This window comes from Anolis sagrei, chromosome 3 (assembly GCF_037176765.1).
Source record: "Anolis sagrei isolate rAnoSag1 chromosome 3, rAnoSag1.mat, whole genome shotgun sequence".
NCBI classification, from domain to species: Eukaryota; Metazoa; Chordata; class Lepidosauria; order Squamata; family Dactyloidae; genus Anolis; species Anolis sagrei.
The window spans coordinates 228,467,347-228,482,570 of NC_090023.1; the positions used below are offsets into that span (position 1 = coordinate 228,467,347).

At 40.4% G+C, this 15,224-nt stretch overlaps 1 protein-coding gene across 2 annotated transcripts in view; it reads left to right on the forward strand.

Annotated features, from left to right (window-relative positions):
* Window positions 1–15,224, forward strand: part of ST6GAL1 (ST6 beta-galactoside alpha-2,6-sialyltransferase 1) — a 95,614-nt gene that overhangs the window by 20,483 nt on the left and 59,907 nt on the right. The window contains exon 1 of one of the 2 annotated variants that reach the window (XM_067465945.1): window positions 13,770–13,848. The exons of the other annotated variant lie outside the window; for it this stretch is intronic. The gene's annotated coding sequence lies outside the window, so the exon portion shown is untranslated. Of the gene's footprint in view, window positions 1–13,769; window positions 13,849–15,224 lie in introns of those variants that run through there. 2 annotated transcript variants of the gene reach the window in all.

Genomic DNA, 15,224 nt, shown 5'->3' on the forward strand with positions numbered 1-15,224 from the left:
AAGAAATAAAACTATTGGCTGACTGAATTCCTTTGCAATAAGTACTTCACATTTCAACAGGGGAACATCAAAACTGTTGTAATAGTTTGAAAATTAGAGGGATTAGCTGAGTGGATCTGAGGAAATGAAATGAGGGGCTTCAGTATAAAAGGGCTCAAATTATTTGGTGCAAAACCGAATCCCCTTGGGTGGCAATCCTATACACATTTACATGTCCTTGGAACCATGGAGTATTTCAGGTACAGAAGTCTTCGTGCTTTTTTCCATTGTATCATGTCTGTCATTGTATCATGTCATACACTTGGATATACACAGCTTTCCATATTTTTGACACACAGAGAGGCATCCCCCATACACATATGTAGGTACGTGTGCACCAACACCCACATCTACTGTATCTGTGTATATGTGCCTTTCAGTTGCCTGGAGAACCCAGGGAACAGCCTGTTTGTTTGGTGTTGGTTGCTGTGGCTTTTTCATAATTGAAACTGGAGCTGGATTTTTCTCTCACAGTAATAGAGTAGGATTCCCATATCTGCAGGGAATACTTTCTTATAATTACCTAGATTAATAGAAATTGTGGGTAGTTGTGAACCTATTGAACAAATCAACTTTCATCGAAGCACAACAAAAAGTTGTGCTGGAGGACCTAGGGAAAGCCTAGAGAGGCATATTACCATTTGTCAGATATGAAGCAATGAAAACTCAGGTACTGGTCCCACAAAGATCATACTCCGCCTCTCTCTCTCTCTCTCTCTCTCTCTCTCTCTCTCTCTCTCGTGTGTGTGTGTGTGTGTGTGTGTGTGTGTGTGTGTGAAGATTATGGCAGATGGCACTGTTGACCAAAGATATCTGAAAGGCCACAGCTGCCCATTTCATACTCAAAACCCTTTATTTTCTTATTGATCTGTATATGTGCCCTCAAGTCAACTACTGAGCTATTGTGACCCCATAAATTTCATACTGTTTATTAAGGCAAGGAATATTTAGAAATAGTTTTGCCTGTACCTTCCTCCGCAATATAGCCTACACCATTGGGATTATCTCATATAAATACTAAGCAGAACAGGCAGTTCCTAGCTTCCAGGATAGAATGAATGCTCTTAGGGTATTTAGGCCACTTACTGATCAGGTATACGAAATAAATTCAATGAGCCAATCCAAAGTAGAGCACTTTCAGATCTCATAGACTTCAGTGAAGAAGTGGAAAGCAGACCTTCTTAACTTTCGCTAGACCGAATCTGAAGTTTTGTGGTGTAGAGATGGTGATAGAAAGTAAGTTCTTTGCTTTAAAAATATTTCTGTCTTTGAATATTCAAGACATGAGGAAGGACATGTCTTTAGTAAATACGACTAAAAGGAGAAAATCTTTGATTACTTCTGGAGAGTTTGATCTTATAATCCGTACAGTAAATTGAAATGACTGGGTTTCAGTAATCACAGGGTTCTTATTCTGGTGTTTGTGTGATCTTCATGGTAATCATTAACTACCCCCTGCCCCTTGAAAGGCTTTAAATAGCAAAGGAATTTAACTACAGTTAAAAACTCTGGTATCTCATTTTATGCAGCAAAGTCTTTGTAGGTGAAAAACTGCTTGTACACTTTCATATCTTTCCTTTTCTGTAATCCTTTGCTCTGTGTCAAACATTGGGCTGCCATATTCACTGAATCAGAAAAGCACTTCTGCCCTTTCCTGTAATACTATATATACAGAGGATGATATAACTCAATTAATTATAATACTTACGTCATAACTCTGGAATGACGACTTACCCTATAGACTCATTTATAAGTCTAGAAATAAGGAGCCCCCAGTAGCGCAATGGGTTAAATGCACTGAGCTGCTGAACTTCTTGACTGAAAGTTTGCAGGTTCGAATCTGGAGAGCAGTGTGAGCTCCCGCTATTAGCCCCAGCTTCTGCCAACCTAGCAGTTTGAAAATATGGAAATGTGAGTAGATCAATAGGTACCGCTCCGGCGGGAAGGTAACAGCACTCCATGAAGTAATGCTGGGCACATGACCTTGGAGGTGTCTGCGGACAATGCTGGCCCTTCGGCTTAGAAATAGAGATGAGCACCAACCCTTAGAGTTGGACACAATTACAAAGGGAAATCTTTACCTTTACTTTTTAAGTCTAGAAATACTCGTCAAAAAAACAGCACTAAAAACCTGAGTTGACTTATGTACTGCTCAGTGTTGAATGCTGTACCTTAACTCTTATTTTAAAAGGAACCACCACCTCCTCTGAGGAAAATGATGAAAGGCAAGAACTTAGCCCATCAGGAGAGAAGCATTGACCCCCTCTACTGTCTCTGCCAAGGTATCATTTCTGTTTTTTTAATGCCTTGATGGAAAAATGACAGTGGCAGCGGCTATGGGGAAATGGCCCCATGTGCTAGCATTAGTGATTTCCCCCTCCAAGACTGACCCCTGACTTATCCATGTGTCATATCAAAGTCCGTGATTTTGGCAGCAAAACCTGCCCTCGACTTATGCATGAGGTCAACTTATACATGAGTGTATACGGTAAGTGTTGCTCAGATGGTTTTCTATATGTCTTTGGCTTGGACAGGCAATATGCAGTGCTTGATTCCATTATTCTTGACCAGTTCTTTACCTTTACCCTGCCCTCTGTGAAATAATGTTCTAAGTAAAATTTGCTATCATATCAACATTAATGTAGTTTCATATTTCTAGGTTCAAAAATATCAAATCTTCAGCAAATTTTCAGCTTTCTGACTCATTTTGAAAGCTTTCTACTAAAAGGATTGGTTTTTCTATTTTCACTTGCTTGCCTACTGTTTTAACTAATTGCTCCATAAATATTTTCCATTCTATGTGTGTATGTACCTTCAAGTCACCTATTGACTTACAGCAACCTCATGAATTTAATTGTGTCATGAACTTTTGTTTTCTAGATCATAGAATGTTAAACATTTCCCTCATGACCTTGGTTATATAGATATATAAAATAGGTACAAAAATAAAAATATTTATGGATAACAAATCAGCATTTTCAAGGCTTGCGAAAAGGCTGGTTTTCTTTTTTATGAAGTATAGCTGAAGCAGACTGCAGAGTCCACTGTAAACACTTTATTACAGATTCATCTAAATGTTTTAAACAGCCACTAGTTCAGAAAAAAAATTACTGTTGCCAATTTCTTATGGAACCCAACATTGAGCTAATGAGTTGGGACCCAAAGTTTAAGAAGTTGTGGTCTAAATTAATACAGCCAGTGTGGTGGTGGTGTGGTACTGGTTTTATTGTGAAGTCAACAAGTAATAAAATACAAAAATACAAAAAGTACGGTAATATTACTCTCAGTCCGCAGCCATATATCAGTTCCTGCTGATAATGCAATGGGTTTTGTAAGATAATTAGCAATGTTATGTCCTTTAAAAAAGTTTCTAGTTTTGAGGGTTGGAACTCAAATGATGGTTTGTTGCAGCCTATCTCTGAAATTCTTTTACCCAAGAATGACTACTTTATGGTCAGATACACGTTTTCACACAAGATCAGAACATCCACTGACTAGTTTTTTAATATCTTCAAAGGTTTTATGCAATATTCATGCATTATTCTGCATAGAGCTTGGCCTGTTTGCCTCACTATGAATGAACTCCTGATGTTGTGGATGCCCTTAATACAGGCATGTCCAAAGTCTGCCTGGCGGCCAATTGGGACCTCTGTTCCAATTTCCACTGGCCCTCTCTCTCCAGCCTCAGTCCCTCACTTGCTCTTTCCTTCCTTGACTTCCTTCCATCCTCCCTTTCTTGACTTCCTTCCTTCGTTCCTTCTTGGGGATCAGGGCCTCGAAAAAAGCAGGAGGAAAGAGAAGATAATCCGGAGTTGTGGAGTTTGATGTCATCTGTACGCAGATGACATCCAACTCTCACTCCTTTCCACCTGCTGCTAAAGAGGCTGATCAGGTCCTGAACCAATGCTTGGCAGCTGTGATGATCTGGAAGAGGGAGAACAAATTGAAATTGAATTCAGACAACACAGAGGTACTCCTAGTCAGTGGTAAGGCCGAACAGAGTATAGGGTTGCAGCCTGTGCTGGGTGGGGTTATACACCTCCTGAAGACACAGGTTCATAGCTTGAGAGTTCTCCTGAATTCATCACTGAGCCTGGAACCCCAGGTCTCGGTGGTGGCCATGGGTGCTTTCGCACAATTAAAACTTGTATGCCAGTTGCACCTATACCTTGAGAAGCCAGACTTGGCCACAATGGTCCATGCCCTTGTTGCATCTCAAATAGACTACTGCAATGCAATCTATGTGGGGCTGCCTTTGGAAACTGTTCAGAAGCTTCAAGTAGTCCTATGGGCAGCAGCTAGATTCCTCACTGGAGTGGCATACAGGAAGGACACAACCCCCCTGTTAATGCCAGCTCCACTGGCTGCCAGTCTGCCACCGAACACAATTTAAAGTGCTGGTTTTAGCCTATAAAGCCCTAAACGGTTCTGGCCCAGCTTACCTGTCCGAACGTTATCTCTCTCTATGAACAACCTCAGAGGTTAAGATCTTCTGTAGAGGCCCTGTTCTCGATCCCACCTCCTTTGCGGGTGTGGTTGGTGGGGACAAGAGACAGTGCCTTCTCAGTGGTGACCCCTCAGCTGTGGAACTTCATCCCCTGCAAAATCAGATCAGCTCCCTCCCTCCTGACCTTTAGAAAGAAATTAAAAACTTGGCTGTGGGATCAAGCCTTCGGAAAGTAATTCAGTGCGATAAGCAGATTTGAAATAAGTGAACACGATCAGAATGTCTCCTGGACTAAGATTTTTAATGTATTGATTTTATGATTTTTAAAAACTTTTATGGTTTTTAAGGTATATGCTTACTGGTAGTTATATGTTTCTTTATATGGCATTGAATTGTTGCCAATATGGAATCTGCTCTGAGTCTCCTTTGGGGTGAGAGAGGATGAGGTAAAATATAGTAAATAAATAAAATTAAAATTTTAAATTTTAAGTTACAATTTTATTGAACAATAGCAAAAGTACAAGTTAGACAATTGTGACATTTTTGCAGCCATGCATCAATCAGAATAAAAAGAATAGAAAAATGAACTTTCAATTAGTACTAATATTAAGTTGGTGATCTAGCTTCTCTCTCATATGGGAATCTAAGCAGTGTCAGCTCTAGCTAGTACTTGGATGAGAAAGTGCCCAATGTATTCCAGGTGCTGTAGACTGGCAGAATATTCCTTGCCTAAGAAAACCCTATGACATTCGTGATGTTGCCGTGAGTCAACAGGAGACTTTAAACCATATTGGCATGTAGATTTGTCACCAGGCTGTCATTGTTCCTCTTTTCTAGGAGACTCATGTGGGGGGAGCCATGTCAGCATTATTTGAGAAGTGTTGTGCTTTCTTTCATAGAGAACTGATTCCCAGCATCTTCCCAAGACCTTTTTTCAATATCTCAAATTCAATGGGAGATGCATTGGACTTTAAACAAGCCCTCCTATTTGTTCATTTGCTGATTTACAAAAGGACAACCTTTCTATGTAGTGTGCCAGCTCACCTCTTTTCCTTTTATTTTTTGACTAAATAGCCTTGTTAAAAGCTCATGAAAAATCGAAGCACACTGTATCAACCTGATCTCCCTTATGCACGCTATACAAGAGAATATCCTCATTCCCTGTTCCAGTGTAAGTGGAAAAGGAGCTTAAATTGGATTAAAAATGAACTATGGACTGAATACAAGTTTTCAATCTGCTGTGGCAAGCAAATATAAAGTACCCACTGCCAAGTCTCATGATGAGACTCTCATGCCCTGCCTTTCTACAAATATATTTTGGGCAATCCAATTCTACTTACCCTGGAAAAAGGAGCCTCTCATAATCAGAACTCTGTATCAATTTGTCATCTATTTCATAGAATCATAGAGTTGGAAGAGACCTCATGGGCCATCCAGTCCAATCCCCTGCCAAGAAGCAGGAATATTGCATTCAAAGCACTCCTGACAGATGGCCATCCAGCCTCTGTTTGAAAGCTTCCAAAGAGGGAGCCTCCACCACACTCCGGGGCAGAGAGTTCCACTGTTGAACGGCTCTCACAGTCAGGAAATTCTTCCTAATGTTCAGATGGAATCTCCTTTCTTGTAGTTTGAAGCCATGGCTCCATTGCGTCCTAGTCTCCAGGGCAGCAGAAAAAAACTTGCTCCCTCCTCCCTATGACTTCCTCTCACATATTATACATGGCTATCATGTCTCCTCTCAGCCTTCTCTTCTTCAGGCTAAACATGCCCAGCTCTTTAAGCTGCTCCTCATATGGCTTGTTCTCCAGACGCTTGATCATTGTAGTCACCCTCCTCTGGACACATTTATGCAGAGGATAATTAATCAAGAATAAGAAAATTAAAACCAGACAAAAATGATACAAAGTCTTATGGAAATGGGAAGTGAATAAGAACAAAAGAGGAAATGAAAAAGACTGTCCCTTTTTTACTTCTTGCTCTAACCAGCTTGTTATGTTATGTTCTTGCACTGATCATCACGTAGGAACACCCTGAGCATGAGTATAAAGCCTGGACCCACTGCCAATTTATCTGGATCAGCTAGATGACATTTTGCTTATTCTGGCAATATAATGACAGTGGTGTAGCCGGCAAGTGTGTGTGTATTATTTCTGTTTTCAATTTAGATAATCTAGGGTTACAAATTCAGGCAGGGTCACTCTTCTTGAGGGCAAAGGGTAATAAAAGTCAGGTAATGAAATTTCATCTCCACTAGCGACAGAAAAGTAACTTCCCCTTAGATCCAGACTGCTTATGTCCTGTTTGAACCTGGCTGCAGAATGTAGGACTGCGATTCTACCCTGACTTTTAGCTCATTGATATGAAACTAGGGATTTATTTTCGTTCCCATGTGCACCTAATGTGATTGTAAACAGGGATGACAGTCCAGTAATGGAATCGTGAATTAAGCCTTTGATTCTCAACTTGTTTAAGATAATGTGAAGCCGTTGTCCAGACTTGATCCTTGATCGCGAGATTTAGAGGCTCCTAAGATTGCTGCCACAGGATTTTCGCCAGAAACTTGGATGTGTGTGTGTGTGTGTGTGTGTGTTTTAAAAAGACAAAAACCCTCAATATTCGGATATGTGGAGAATCACTGCAGCGAATCACTGCAAAAGTTATTTGTCCTCGCCAGAGAAACTGTGCCCTCCAGACCTTTCATGAAGTATCTGCCACACAAATTTTACAGGGTAAGACCACTTCTGTCCAAGTCAGCACTGCACAATCAAACAGGAACACACACTTTCAAGGCAGGAACAGAACTTTGTCATTATTGACACTTTTCAGAGCCTGGCTGCCCAGCCATCTGTCCAGACAGATTTGGTTGTGTACTTGTGGCATCAAACAATAGGCATCAAACATGGCTGCTCCTGATTGCTCTTCTTGTGAAAAAGATGTATAACATTGACTAGGGGGCCACAACTTTGACCTGGCCTGATAAAATGCACCCTCCACATGTTTCATGAAGTTTCTGGCACACAAAGTTTTTGCCTTCTGGTACACAAGGTTTTTGTCTTTTGCCTTCACCCTCTTTTTAGGAACAAAGATCTAAAACCCGGGAACAAACCCAGACAAAAAAAATCATGTGATTTCCAATTTCAGGGACATACAGACATACGGAAATCCGCATATTTGGCTCAAAACTGCGATATTCCTGCACCTGGAAATTCCTTGTATTTTGTCTTTTGTAGCTATTGCTTCCACGTTTACAGGGAATGGCATTTGGCCACCCTCCTGTTTGCTGCAGAAGCTCCTGGGATAAAGGTACTGTCTGGATGGGCATTTGTTGTGATTGCCCATTTTATTGATATTAATCCTTTTTGTTTTGTATCCCTGATTGTATCTTAAATTCATTATATCCAAGCCTTTAATCACTATTAATTTAGATCTCAATTTTCAAATTGTTCAAATCAGTATGGGTAATAGACAGTGAGAGCTACAGTCCTTCTGTTGCTTCCTTGAAGTAATTATGCATGTTGACATTTCCAATGCCGCTGAACTCCCAAACCTTAGTAGAAGTAAACTTTACAGATGGAAGAGTTAACCAAATCCAACACAGCCAAATTAGGTAGAGCTGTTGTACTGAAAAAAGAACTTTAAACTGAACAATGCTGTTGACACCCTTCTGCGACCTTGGGATATGGCATGATGGTGACTCAGCTGGCGAAAGGTACTTGTCATTCTTCCCAGCATGCCAGAAATTTTCCTCTCCGTATGAGACACTGCAAGGACAAAGCCAAAGGGATATGGCTAATGTAGAGAAGTTTCAGCAAGAGACTACTATCTGCCCAGTATTTATGTTCATGTCAGAGGTTGTTTTGATTATACAGTTCTTGTTCTCGAGAGTCTGAAATAGCCTTCTCAATTAAGAGCAATACATCTACGCAGGGGTTCTGAAACTTTTTAAACAGAGGGCCAGGTCACAGTCCCTCAAACTGTTGGAGGGCTGGATTATAATTTGGAAAAAAAAAAAGAATGAATTCCTATGCACACTGCACATATCTTATTTGTGGTGCAAAAAAACAACAACAATAAAAGCAATACAATAATAAAAATGAAGAACAATTTTAACAAATATGAACTTATTAGTATTTCAATGGAAAGTGTGGGCCTGCTTTGATGCGATGGGATTGTTGTTGTTGTGTGATTTCAAGTCGTTTCAGATTTAGGCTGACCCTGAGTGAGGGCCGGGTAAATGACCTTGGGGGGCCACATCCAGCCCCCGGGCCTTAGTTTGAGGACCCCTGCATCTACGTCTGTATGATAACTGTGTGTCCCAGCACTTGCCCAAAAACAAGGAACCAATTTCCACTGACAATTTCTAAAACTGCACCACAGTTGTGCCACTGTAACATTAAGAAAAATCTTAGTGGTTAAATGTTTGAACGTATTGGGAAAGTGACATGTACACTACAAAAGATAGCAATGACAATTTTCTTCTAAAACATTTTCAGTGTTGCTGTTGATGTTGAAGAAATTGAGCTCTTTTCTCAGTAGGCGGCCCATTTTTGTCTTGGAAACCTCCATAGGAAGTAGTTCTACACGTAAACAGTTTGCTGAAATGTTCTCTTTTGTTAGATATCTCTGGAAACCACATAAGTAGGGCATGGTGGAGACAGCCATTGTCACAGATCATCAACGTGAAATTGCCTTTGAAGATTTTTTTTGGTTACAGTTAAGAATAGAACTGTCTTCAGCCAATGTTTATCATCATTTCATGTTGAGACTTACATTTCCTCAAATTTTATGTTTTCAGTTGCACATTCCCTGGTAGTATCCTTTTAAAAAAAAAGGCTAAGTACTTGCACAAAGTATTCTAAGGCTGACATCTGGCATCACACACATGAAGTGTTATGCTGTGCTCATGCAGCTCTGCACTTCTCTCTCCTGCAGGCAGCTGTCAAGTCTTGGGGGCCCCAGCTATGGCTGTAAAATAGCTGGGGGGAAGGAAAGGGGAAAGAGGGAGACAACAAAACAGCAGGGAACTCCCTCCCATCTATGCTGCAGTTCTCTAGACAGGGAGAAGAGGAACTGTCATACTTTTATTTCTCTCAGTTTGAAGAATTTCAGTGGGAATGAGCATCCTCCTGCATGGTCAGCTTCCTCCCCCTCCCCTGCCTTAGCCATAAATGTCTCTAGCAACACTCTCTAGAGCCTGATAGCAGCTGCAGGGAAATTTTAGTGAATAGCCCCTTGTGCCCCACTTGCATTTCACCAGCAGGATTCTGACCTAAATGCCAAAATATTTAGGTTTTACACTGTGCCATTATTATGTTTATTTTCCTCTTATTGGGATTGGTTTCAATGTGCAACTTTTCAATGTCACTTTGCCCTTTGAAAGAAGTGAAGGGTTCCTGACAATTAAAAATATTGGGTTCAGGCATGTAGCCCGGGGGGGGGGGGGGGGGGGCTTAGGGGGCTTCAGCCCCCCCCCCCCCCAAATTCTCATAGTGCTCCGCAAGAAGGCCTTACTGGTGCATTATTTAAACTGTTATGTTTATTCATACCATGATCTGATCACCATACTCAATATATCCCATATGCATGGGGGTATTGGGGTAACGATACAAAAGGGTTGCTAGGGTAGACCCTCTTTCGCTCAGACTCAGCCCCCCCCCCCGAATCAAACTCAGCCCCCCCCCCCCCCGAATCAAAATCCTGGCTACGGGCCTGATTGGGTTAGTTAACATTTGACTAACACATTTTAAAATCTTTTTGGTGAACAACATGCCAGCTTCCTTTCCCACAATGAATGAACAGTATCTATATATCTCTACTTTCTTTTTCTTTTTTTAAAGGAGGTACTTTTTAGTTAGGTGATACAAAGGCATAAAAAGGCAAAAAAATCCAGCCTAAACCATATATTTTGCCTGGCAGTTTCAAACACAAATGGTTTCTAAAACCTAAAAAGGAAACAATTACAAAGCAAATGTCTAACTAATTAAAACAAGCTCAATTAAACTACTTTAATATGTCAAGGAAATGTCCTTCACTTAGTAAACATACTGTTCCCATAAAATCTAGTCATGCTGTTATAAATTCATATCTGTTTGAAGTCAATCTCATAAGAAGGTAGTGCCTAATCCAGAGTCAGTGAAATTAGGAAAATGAAATCAGAAACAAGAACCAATCTGTTCCCAATATTTAACTTTATGGAGAATAAAAAATGTGGGATAGGCAACTTGTGATAGTTTTCTGCTGCCCTGGAGACTAGGACGTGGGACAATGGCTTCAAACTACAGGAAAGGAGATTCCACCTGAACATTATTTATTTATTTATTATTTGAACTTATATGCCGCCACTCCCCTGGGGCTCGGAGCGGCTTATAAGAATGGCTAAAATCTAACACAATTTAAAAACAATTTAAAAACAATTTAAAAACATTAAAAGCCTGTCGAAACAGGTATGTCTTACATGCCCTGCGGAAAGCTGATAAGTCCCGCAAGGCACGGACTTCAGGTGGCAGAGTGTTCCAGAGCAGAGTGTTCCATTAGGAAGAACTTCCTCACTGTGAGAGCAGTTCAGCAGTGGAACTCTCTGCCCCGGAGTCTGGTGGAGGTTCCTTCTTTGGAGGCTTTTAAACAGAGGCTGGGTGGCCATCTGTCGGGGGTGCTTTGAATGCGATTTTCCTGCTTCATGGCAGGGGGTTGAACTGGATGACCCACAAGGTATCGTTCAACTCTATGATTCTCTAGATATTGTTGATCTTTGACTCTTTATTATTCCTTGCCACCATCTTTGCTGCCCAGGACAAATGTAACTTGAAAACAACATCTGGAGCTCCAGATAGGTTGCCCATCCATGTTCTGAAGGATTCACATTAGAGTTAGATGGCAATCCTGTTGATTTACTGAGAATGTTTGAGGGAAGTATATTTACCAAGAAACATTAGTGAAATTAGATGAAATCTAAACAACCAATTAAACAATAACAGCTGAATTGGCTGTTATCTACAGAATCTAGGTATAAACCGATATGTTGGTTTTTGCTTTCTCTAAAATATGACATTTTATGAAGAAATTTGTAATTTTGGGTATGTTCTTATTAAAAATAAACAAACGGATCAGATTTCTCTTCTGTCCATATCATCAATAGGTATAGCCATTTGGAGAATGCTGAAGACTATAATGCAATTCTATTCTAAATATGACAAACCTGTTAGGAAGGAAGGAGAGTTGGGATCAAGTAGGGCTTGAGTAAATTCTAGCATACCTATGAATGATTTTATAATTCTCTTAACTGTAATTCCTTATTAGCAACTTGTCTTAATATTTATTTATATATTTATTTATGACATTTATATGCCACCCTTCTCATCCTGAAGGGGACTCAGAGCGGCTTACAAGTAAAAAGTAAATACAATATATTATGACCATAGCACAATATTAATATTATATATTACAATGTACTATAACATTATACTGTAATATTATTAGTAACATTACATTTAATATAAAATATATAATTATAATATCATATTATTATTAGTAATATTAATTATTATTAGTAATATTAGGAGCCCCCGGTGACGCAGTGGGTTAAAGCACTGTGCCGGCAGGACTGAAGACCGACAGGTTGCAGGTTCGAATCCGGGGAGAGGCGGATGAGCTCCCTCTATTAGCTCCAGCTCCTCATGTGGGGACATGAGAGAAGCCTCCCACAAGGATGATAAAACATCAAAAATCATCCAGGCGTCCCCTGGGCAACGTCCTTGCAGACGGCCAATTCTCTCACAACAGGAGCGGTTGCTCCTGACACGACAAAAAAAAATAGTAATATTATATTGTACTAGCTGTCCCCTGCCACATGTTGCTGTGGCCCAGTCTGTTGATCTGGAAAATAAAGTAATGAGAAAGTGTTGGTTTCTAATATATGTAAGGTCTTTATGCTTGTGAGTAAACAGTATCTCTTGCTGTTTCTTTGTCAGTGTTGATGTGGAGAGTGTCTGGTTTGCCCACCCTGGAACATGCAACATATCATTGTCCTTCTTTAGGGGTCCCTTTCAAATCTATGATACTATGTGTGTGTGTGAATCATATCTATCTATCTATCTATATCTATGGCTGGATGGCTCTTTGTCAGGAGGACTTTGATTACGTTTTCTTGCCCTGGTGAAGGGTGTTGGACTGGATTGCCTTAAGTATTTTCTGTTGGTCATGGGGGTTCTGTGTTGGAAGTTTGCCCCGATTCTGTCATTCGTGGGATTCAGAATGCTCTTTGATTTTAGGTGAACTGTGAATCCCAGTGATTACAACTCCCAATTGTCAAGGTCTATTTCCCCTAAACTCCATCTGTGTTCATATTTGGGCGTATTGAGTGCTTGTGTCAAGTTTGGTCCAGATCCATCCTTGTTTCAGCCCACAGTGCTCTCTGGATGTAGGTAAACTTCAACTCCCAAACTCAAGGTCAATACCCACCAAACCCTTCCAGTATTTTCTGCTGGTCATGGGAGTTCCGTGTACCAAGTTTGGTTCAATTCCATCGTTGATGGAGTTCAGAATGCTCTTTGATTGTAGGTGAACTATAAATCCCAGCAACTACAACTTCCTAATGACAAAATCATAATTTTTTTAGTGATGGTCACTTCTTGTGTTGTGAGACATTTGGTTGCCAAATTTGGTGTGATTTAGTTCATTTGTTTTTTTGTTTTTAAGGTACTCATTATGCACAGAGCATTTATATATATATATAGATTACATTATAATATTATCAATATTATATGTACATACAATTATTATATTATATTATATTATATTATATTATATTACATTACATTACATTACATTACATTACATTACATTACATTACATTACATTACATTACATTATAAGCACAGTGCAGGAGACATGATGGAACTGCCTTCCTGGCCCCTCACTTCATTCTGATCTCAGAGCAGCAGTTAGTGCTGGAGGGAGGGGGGCTCTCAACTGTTGACACTGGAGGCAAGGTGGAACTGCCATCCTGTCCCCTCTCTTCATACACTGTCAGATTCACTTTCTCCTATTCTTTTCTTTTTAACAAACAATTTCAACTGACCCAATTATGGAGATTTTGGTAAGTTCCTTAAAAAACCCATTTCTAAAGCCATCCTTACTGAAATCTAGAGTAGATTTCGAGTTGGACAGTATTTTACAGTAAGAACCCATCTATATTTGGAGATAGGCCAAGACTAAGGGTTTTTTTTTCCAAAGCACAAAGAAAGGAAACAAAAATGCCTCTGTTGAGATTTCAGTAGCTTTTGGTTCTGCTTAGAGGAACTTATTGTATGATTGCCACTTTTCTAGATAACTGGCTCACCCAAAATTACTACTACTCCTGGAAGGTAAGAAAACATGGGGAGGCAAAGGTTAATTCAGGTTTTACAAGGTGGTTGTCTTGTCTTTCTAGCAGAGTTCAAGATGCTGAGCTTCAAATAGCCTTTATTTTGACATTAATGGAGTCTTTGCTAGTGTCTCTATACAGCCCCCCTCCATGAGCAAAAGAAGGGGAAATGCTGCCGACAACTACTGCTGTGTTTGGCCTCGGGCTCTCTTGGATCTGATGTGGCTGTACTAGTAATGGCTTAATGGGTTTCTGTTCAGCTATAATTAACCTGACAACCAGGGTTTGAGGATTGTATTGGCTTGGATTTTATAGGACTGGGATGAACAATTAGGTACCCATACATTAAATGCTTAATACAAATATGGATTTACAGTACTATGTAGTACAGCATGTGTATCTCCTCACAAATCCTTGGAGTATGTTTGTGTGTGAATTCCCTTGTCTGTCAGTGTTACTTCAAGTGTTGTTAAGTGAGGAAGACTCAGAGGGAGGTAAGATCATGCTCACATAGGTCCTCGCTGTTCTGTGGTCCTTTGTCATGCAGAGGCACTACCATGTATCCCCTTTCAATATCACTTTGATATATTAGAAAATTTAGAGATGAAAAGCAGGTGCCTGTGGGCCCTTTTGCTATTTAAATTTCCTTTCCCAATGTTCCCGCCAGACTCGTATGGAGGCCACTCCACTGAGGCAAAAATTAATCTTGTTTCCCCCCAGTGATTACCCAAAGAACAACTTACAAATTGGAAATAGACATCTTGCCACTTCTTGATTCAGGGTAGAGGCTGATGCAGCCTATGGATGGTTTGGTATTAGCCCATCTGTAAATGCTCCCAACTAGTGCTCTGATATAGGAGAGGGGATCCCTTGAGATCAAGCTGCCATCACAAGTCGGAGGTCACAAAGCTGCCATCACAAATCTGGGGAAAGTGCAGAGGAGCTCCCACTGTCAGCTCCAGCTTCCCATGCAGGGACATGAGAGAAGCCTCCCACAAGGATGATAAAACATCAAAACATCCAGGTGTCCTCTGGCCAACATCCTTGCAGACAACGAATTCTCTCATACCAGAAGCAACTTGCAGTTTCTCCAGTTGTTCCTGACACTGGGGGTGGGGGGGACCCAACTACTTGACTCAGTAACTTTGTAGGAAGTTATTGAGGGCATCGTTTGCATTTTCTCTACATCTGCAGAGACTTTCCCTCCCCTCCTCTATGGGAGATGAGCATCATGTATACATACATGTGCACATCAAACAAGATATTTTAAGGAAAGCTTTTATTCTAAGCAAGTAAACTACATTAGCAAAAGAGTATCTCTTACATGAAGGCATCTTCCTTCAGGCATTACTTTGAAGTTGCAAATTATCTAGGTCA